The sequence below is a fragment of the Triticum aestivum genome, chromosome 3A, assembly GCF_018294505.1.
Source record: "Triticum aestivum cultivar Chinese Spring chromosome 3A, IWGSC CS RefSeq v2.1, whole genome shotgun sequence".
In the NCBI taxonomy this organism is placed as follows: Eukaryota; Viridiplantae; Streptophyta; class Magnoliopsida; order Poales; family Poaceae; genus Triticum; species Triticum aestivum.
The window spans coordinates 711,469,444-711,478,194 of NC_057800.1; the positions used below are offsets into that span (position 1 = coordinate 711,469,444).

General features: G+C 45.0%; 1 long non-coding RNA gene across 1 annotated transcript; it reads left to right on the plus strand.

Moving 5' to 3' along the window:
- The first annotated feature begins 2,664 nt into the window (after window positions 1-2,664).
- LOC123063400 (uncharacterized) lies at window positions 2,665-4,892 on the plus strand. Its single transcript, XR_006430312.1, has 2 exons — window positions 2,665-2,859; window positions 3,475-4,892. It is a non-coding gene; the product is annotated as an uncharacterized lncRNA (long non-coding RNA).
- The last annotated feature ends 3,859 nt before the right edge of the window (window positions 4,893-8,751 follow it).

An 8,751-nucleotide genomic window follows, 5' to 3' on the forward strand; every position in this document is an offset into this window, starting at 1 on the left:
GCCGGCGCATCGTCTGCGGCCTACAAGTGCACCGAGACGGAGCGCTTGGTCTGTCGCCGGGGTGCCCGCGGCCTACGTCGGCGCCTGTACGCTGCGGCCAAGTTATTGTTGAAGCGGCCCTCCTATCTTGCCGAGAGATAACAAGATAAGTATGCAGCCGCAGGTTTAGGCGTTTAGCTCGTACGTACGCGGCCGGCGTGTTGGATCGGGCTCGAGCGTGTGTATGCGCGTTCACCCAAGTCCTCCCTTGCATGGGACGTGAACATGGCACGGTCGATTCATCTGGCCTTTGTTTAATGCCCTGAAATTGCTTCACTTACGGATGATGCTTACGGAAACTGTCGTACGGACAGATGTGCCAGCGCCTAATTCATCCCTCTTCCTGAATTTCGGAGATGGAGCCCTCCTCCCAATCAGATGATTTCATTTCAGTCCGTAAATGAAAACGCGTTGAAAGTTGGCTGTAAGTGTAGCATCTCTCCGGCCCGCGGTCCCTACGACCGCCCCGAGGTCTTCCGCCGTCGCCCTGACCTGCCCACCGCTGCTGCGTCGCTCCTTCGGGTCGTAGCGCCGCGGCTCGCGGTCCATCGACGTTGCTGCGCGTCAACTTCTCGTGGTATGCGCCGCGCCGCCTCCCTTGGCGCGGGAACACAATCTTCCGCGCCGGTCTTCGTCACGCTGTTGGGTTCCCCTCGCCTACTTCGAGCACCGCCGCCGCGCTGCTAACTTAGCCGCCGCCTCCGCTCTTCTTCGGCCGCCGCCGCTGCTACCCCTGTAGCCGACGCCGTCGCCCGTCCACCTCCCTTCATCTTCGTCCAGCACCAGCCCGTCGCCAGCGTCGCCGTCATCTACCCCGACCACTTCGTCTACTCCGACCACCGTGGGTGACATCGCCCCCCCTCCCCTGCCGATGGATGCCACAATCGTCGTCGAGTTCTTCTCTGCTGGCCTCTCCGACTTCTTCGACATGGTGTACAGCTCGTGCCGGGCCCAGTCTTCGCATGCCCGGTGCTGGCAACACCGCTGCGTGCCTTCGTCCACGACATGTCCCCGGGCCTGGCAAGCTTGGTGCGACGCTTCGTCAACTTCGTCTTCGTTCGTCTACGCATGCCCGATGCTGGCAACACCGGTGCGCCTTCGTCTACGATGTGTCCCCGGACTTGGCAAACCCGCCGCGACGCGTCATCAACAACATCTCCTTTCCGGCGCACCACTATTTCGACACCATTGCGCCCATGCTAACTCGGCTCCAAGGCGACTTCCTCGACACCGGCTATCCCGACTCGACATCGACCACGACATTCTTTCCACGCTACCTCGACCACGGCTACACCACCCTACACTCTCGGCTACATCGACATCGGCACAAAGCGCTACCGCCTTGTACGGTGCATAAGTACATAATAGGATCACTAGTTACTTTTTCTTGCCACGTACAAGGTCTCGCATTTTCTGAAAAGATAAGGTCTCATATGATGTGGTACAGATTAGCAAGCAATTCACTACGGCAGTTGGTTGAACTCTGTTCTCTTGTTCTGTGACATTTAACTGAGCTGAGCCATTCACATGCGGCACTGCAGGTAGCATGAGTTAATAAATTTCGCCGACATGGACTCGATCGTGCGTGCCTCTTTCCAACCAATACAGTCGAGCACACTGCGCTTGCCTTGCCGTTTGATCTGTCTTTATTCCGCAACAAGATGAAGCTCTCGTTCTGTCCACACATGTCTGAAGTCTCTTCTTGCTTCAGTCAATTCAACAACAATCAAGTTTGTAGGGTGCCCCCTGCATTTTGCCCTGATGAACCATTAGTTATCATGTACTGATGATATCTGATTTGGATGCTCTCCAGCATTGTTCATTAAACTCCTATATTTGTAACAACTTTATTTCAGACTCAATGATTATTCCAGACTCGTAAACTGTAATGTCAGAGTTCAGTTGGTACTATGGTCTGAAGTTAATCTTCCATCTATCATGTCGGTTTGATCCAATAAATTGTGAACCGGAGCTTGAATTTGCGACTGAATCACACTGTGTGCCCATGCTGTTAGTATTTACTACTCTGTAGAATTATTGGCGCTGAACTGATGCAGTGATTTCTGGAGGTAAGGATGTGATTCGGTGTACTCCCTTCATTGACTGCCAGTCTCTCCTTTACTTGCACTTATACAGGGGAGCAAACCAGGTGATGTGTTTTGTGTCATGAAGCAAATCATATGCTGTAACGCAGAGGAAGACCCGTTTATTAGCAACTCAATCGACAAGGTACCCCGCAATAGGTAGCCTGCTTTGGCTAGATGCAAGCGAGATCAGATGAGGATGTTGCCAACCGTATAATTTACAGTCGCCGTTTCGACAGAAATCTAATGCTCATGGGACCGAGCTAACACACACTTATCCACCTAGGGGACTTCCACGCCAAATTTTCAGAGAGATTTCAGATGGAGTTGCAAACAGAACGATGCAGCGCCCAAGCTTACTAGTACTAGTAGGAAGAAAGTGAAAGCGAAATCCATGCACGATGAGACCAGGATGACACATGGGACCATACCGGGCGGAGGACCCACATGGCAGCAGCTCTGTGCCGGCACGTGACGGGTTGGATCCGTTAACAGGACCTCTGCCCGCGTCGTTTTTATTTCTACAGCGTTTGGAGAGAGGGAGAGTCCGTCACTCAGAGACAGAGCGAGAGCCGTGGAGTAGATCTCGCGACCTGCCGCCCCCCGGCTGTGCTCGTCCTGGGGCTGGAGCATCCTGCCGGCCGCCGGCGACCTCCTCGTCGGTGAGTACGTGCAGAAGCCCGGAGAGGCGCCTGCAGTTGCAGGGGCCAAAGGCTGGATCTCGCAGAATCGTGAGGTATAATTCGTTTCTTCCCGATCTTGATCCGGTTAACTTAGTTTGATTAAATTAGTTTCTTCGGCTAAACTCATGGGGGTGTGCATCTTCAGTGCAAATTGCTGGTCATACACCATAGATCTTCTACCGTTCTAGATTGTTTAATCCAGCTCGTGCAAACTGTTGGTTATCCCCGATAGATTTACAATGCTGATTTGGTCGTATAAGCCGCTCCTACGGCCTGGTCTAGTGAGTTCATTTGTTGCCAGATAACTGCCACACGCTTCTTTATATATCAGATGCATCTTGATTTGTTTGCGAACTAAACCGTCCCAAAATTTCATATACATAGGTCAGCGTGGGATGGAAGTCACAACTGTGTGTGGACTTAAAACAAATGCTAGTGCAGAAGAATTGAAGAGGATATTGTTATTTAGCCTTTACCATCATAAGTGCAAATAATTTGTGATTCACTCTAGATTTAAATTGGTTGGTATATGATGTTTTTTTTCAAGGGTCTGCTTATTTTTTGCCTTGATAAATATTATTCATTGTTGTCTTCTCTTGATGAATAAATAGTATACACATTTTGACTTGCCTGCCAACTAATTTGTTTCAAAATCTTCACATGCATAGGTACTTGGGCATGGGATGGGAATCACAATTGTTGTGGAGGAAATGAAGAATATCTTGTTATTTGCCACCTACCATCGATGTTCTTTTAGATTGAACATTGCCATGAGCTTTTCTCTACGCAATGAATATATTAGATCAAGCATCATATCATGGACACCATAAGACTTTTCTGCCTTTATAGTGATGTCTACAGATTGGATCCTGCTTCTGTTTATGAGCTCATTGAAGTAACTCTCCTAGCTCAAATGGGTCAATTTCACGTTTGCATGATACACAAATCTTCAGCTATCCATCTCAACATCTCCATGTGGATTGGTCTCGCTTAATTTTATAATCTTCTGGATATATGCTTACATATAATAATTGATGTGAAGGTAGATCATAGAACAACAACATAATCTTTAGTCTTAAACAAATTATGGTAGACTAGAGATAGAACACAATAGGAACCACACACACACCAACGGTATAGAAAGTAGCAAAGAAATAGTAAAAGAAGTTCTTGACTTGTAGATTATCTCAAAGTGATAATGCAGAGTCAACCTTCTTTTACTACTAGTTTTGATCTACCTTGTCATCTGTAGGATAAGTTATTATATCTAAGCATGTGTTTAGAAGATTAGAAGATTAAGCAAGGTCACTAGATATGTAAATAGATAGTTGAATGATTTGTTTATCATGAGAAGTAAGAGGTTAACCTATTTGAGCTTGGTGATAGAGTTATTTGATGAGATCATAAATAGAAGCATGATTCAACTAATAGACATCAATGTTGATGAAGGCGTGGAAAAATCTTATCGTATACATGATATGATGATTGATCCCATATGTTTTTACGAAGTGAAGAAAACTACTTCCATGGCACTGAGTGAAAGCGATCTATCCAAAGGCAAGATTTGAAGATTATCCATCCGAAAGAGCAAGGCATATGTAACCACGATCAACAGCAGCTCTCTTGTGATATCCATGTGCTATTGTCGATTCGATGTCGCTTATGCTGAGCATCCATGTTCTACATGGTTAAATTTAGGTATGTGACCAGCATCAACAACTATGAAATTGTTGATTCAGTGTCTCTTATCGAACGGCAAGATTTGAAGATTATCCATCTGAAAGAGCATAGCAGATATGACCGGCAGCAGCAGCAGCCGCAAGGTCACACGCGACGTGTGCTCTCTTGCAATATCCATGTGCTATTGTCGATCCAGTGTCACTTATGATGACAGTTCATGTTCTACATGTGTTAGATTTAGAATATTGTGTTGAATGCTTCTGTTCTTGCCGATTGAGATGACGAGACTCATGAACACTCCATTTGCCCTGATGTTTTGATTTATCTTCTGCAACGACATGAAGCTCTCATTGTAATTGTACCCACTTCTGTCGGATTCAAGAACCACCAAGTTTCTGTGGCGCCTCCTGCATCTTGCTAATAATGAACTTTCTTCTCCATCAAGAGAAGAAAGTTCATTAAGTTTGTAGGGCGTTCCCCTGTGTTTTGCCCTTTATGAACTACTAGATGAAACCCCGCACGTTGCTGCGGGACATTTTGAGTTTTCCCTAAAGTCAACGACATTGGGTCGTGATTGCAATAAAGTAGACAACATGCTCCTATATTAATGGAAGCATGGGAGACATAAGAACTCAAACAACGTATGTATGAAATCTCACACATGAATTGTTTTAGTGTGGAAATTATTATATCCAACAAATGACTCGGAGGGAAACACTAATTAGGTCGCCGGTCTAAACCATCTCTGTCGAGAAACTACTCAGGGATCATTTGACTTACCTCAAGATAACTCAACAGTTCCATTTTGTATGTTGAATTGCACATTGTGAATACTTGTGAACTTTATTTCCTACAACAGAATAGTAATATTCTACAAAACAATGTTGACAGAAATGATGCAAGGAGTGAATACCTTATATTGCAACTTAGGTTATCCTCCATATCAAAAGTAAGATTCAATCTAAGAGAGGCTGGGAAGAAACATAATTGCTCAAGTGAAACATCGTTGAGGCATCTCAGTTCTCATGTGCATTCAGTGCAACACTTCCACCATAATAATTTCTCTCATTTAAAATGTTGATCTTTCCAAATGGTGATGCTTTGTTGCACAAAGTGATAAAAAAAGTTCAGCTAGGGGTGAAAATTCCATACCAGAGTAACAATGGACTTAGAAACCCAATATCTTGGCTTCATTTAATTGAGATATCTCCAACTGGTGCAGAGCATGAGAACTTCCATCTTCACTTATAACCTTGAATAAATAATGAAAAAACAGAGGCTATTTGGTGCATACAAAATATCCATGGAGACGCATTTTCCTATTTGACCTTCCATCTTAGCAGGCATGAAAGAATCACAACTTTTTTTGTAATTAAAGAACCACAACTCGAAACAGTTACACAACGCAGAAAGAAAGTACGTTGCAAAAACAACTCTGTGAACTCTAGAGTAGACACACATCAGGGCGCATGTAACGCAGCAGGTCACGCGCATGCGGTGAACATCGACAACAGCAGGGCACGGCGCCACGGGCAGCACGGCCAGCAGCAACAACAGAGCATGACCGGCAGCAGCAGCGCACGGCCACCACAACCACATGCTCGTACATGGCCAGCAGCAGCAGGAAACGGCCAGCCACGTCCGCATGCACGGCCAGCACCAGCAGTAGGGCACGCCCATCTCGTCGTCGGCGCCCGCGCAAGTCGCCCACCTCGTCGCAACATCCGCGCCGCTGGCGCTCGTGCATGTCGTCCACCTTGCCGCCGGCGCTCGCACAAGTCGCCGCCGGTTATGGTTGGCCCGGTCCTCTCGGTCGTCTAAAATCCATTTACCGGCGGACATGACCGGACGGTGTCCACCCTTAGGTGGAAGAACGAAGCCATGTCGAGGCAGTTACACCCAACATAGACATTGACGACCATGTGGACGGTAACGTCGGACAATTAGATAACTTTTACCTCCAGGGCCTCGGATAACAGATGGTTGAAGATCAAATGTACTCGATCAAATAGAACAACATAAATTGTTGAAGAAACTTACACTTGCATGATGAACCTCGGATGAACGAAACGAATACGAATATGCTCCTCCTACTCATAAACCTCGAACATAGAGCAAGTGACGGATCTGTTCATTTTCCTTCTCAGTGATCTTGAAAAATTGAAAGCAATCAGGCAACAAAATCTCTCTCAGAATAACATACTGGGATATTTAGGAATGAGGAGAGAGAGAGAGGGAGTGAGAAAGAGAGAGGAAGAAGAATCAACATGAGGAAGAAGAGAAGATTGAAGATGAAGGGGCAGCCGGAGAAAATGCTTGTTCATGTGCAATGGGGAGATATAATGCGAGGGCTGGCCATGGATGGATATCTGTAGATAGTGGAAAAGCTGATCTTTTTTATGTGGGAAGAGAAAGGTTGTTCGGTTCTTACTGTTGGAAAAGGAACCACTAATGGTTGTTACTCTTCGGCTGACCCTTGAGGCTTTTCGTTTCTGTTTGCGCATGCATTCAAGGAAGCTGCTGGTGTGGCATGCATGCTGAGTTGGAGTAGCTGCATGTTGTGATAAATCATAGTGGGATCATCTACTTTGAATAACTAGGTGATACCCCGCGCGTTGCAGCGGTAATTTCTTGTGATTTTTTCTGTAACATCCACATAGTAAAAGAAAGAGACAATATGAATCAATAATATGGTAGACTTCATATAGAGGTGATAATAATTAATAATATGATAGATTCAGCGTATAAGTGATTCAAATTTATTCGAAGTTGTATGGTATATATCAGTTTGTAGCATCAACCATATATGAACCATACAGTATATATTGATGTTGTTTGTGAGTGTCGTCTTTGTAGTGAACAATGTATCCAAAGACGGATGGCCCCCAAACAATGTGATAGCAGTGTGTTAAGGCGTGGGCTCACATCTAAAAGTAAAAAATGTTGGTTCTTGTGTGTTCTTCACCATTGCAGTTGCATCTTTCTATTCCTTCTGAGCTTCTCTAATTGAAACGACGAAAGAACATGGGATATCACTGTTTGAAGAATTAAGAGGAATCCTACAGAAGACATGTGTTGACAATCAGAGTAGATGCACGAAGGTAAAACGTGAGATAAAAATATATAGATGATGTCATATGTCATTAAGAGTTTCTTTTTAGATGAGAAACGGACCAACTCATTTCTTGATTTTCATTGCTACATTTAGCGAATGCCTAATACAAAACAAAATTGAGAATCACAATGAAAACTATTGCTAAAATTATCCCTGAAGTGCTATTGCTAAGATCATCACATCATTAAACATCAGAAGTGCAGAAGGTTAAAAAAAGTAAAGAAATTCTATTAGTGAAGTGCTCATTAGAACGGACAAAAATTCAACCGCTTATGGGCCATAAATCTAAATAAACACGTTAATATTTGCTAGCCCTTGCCTCTGGTTTCAGTTCGCACGATGCAATGTGTGTCATGTAGCTGCTGCTTGGAGAAGGAAAAATATAAGCAAGTAGGGGAATATAAAATGAGATAATAAAGTAGTACAACAGAAACTGAATCTTGTGGTTATATGTGGATTTCTCAGCGGCTGGATCCTATTGTCCGTGAACATAAGCATCGGTCATAGTTTCTGCCGACCTGCAAGAATGAACCCATAACTAAACCAATCAATAACAGTGTTTGCAGCAAACAACCAAGGACGTAAAAACCTTCGTGTTCTAGCCAAGAAGAAACCCCACATCAACAAATCGTGTGATCCCTACACCCAAGTTGTCATCACATGGAAGCAGGAGGGATCAAATAAATTAGGAGATCGTATGTACAAATCAGATGGACTGTGTCGCTCACCATGATGCTCTTTCACCTTTTGATTCTTGGAGATGGCCGTTGAAGAGCACAGGGAGAGCAGCTTCTTTGCTTTTGGGTCTGTAACCTATGAGCGACGGCGGCAACAGAGCCATTGGAGGATAGCGAGAATGGAGACGGGTTTGAATTGGATGGGATGGTATTTGTTGGTGGAGGAGACCATGGGTCGGAGAAGACACAATGTGTTGTGGAGATTAATAGAAGACGAAGAGGATGAGAGAAATCAACCGATGGTACTGAGAAACTGATGAGACGGATCTGAAGAAGATGATAGGACTGCAACGCATAACATGGTCTTTTTTTTTGTTTGGGTGAGAGAAGCTTCTCGATCTGCACCAAAGTATCCAGCTTTTTTTTTTGAGGCAACCGAAGTAGCCAACTCTATAGAGCCCATACGTCGTACG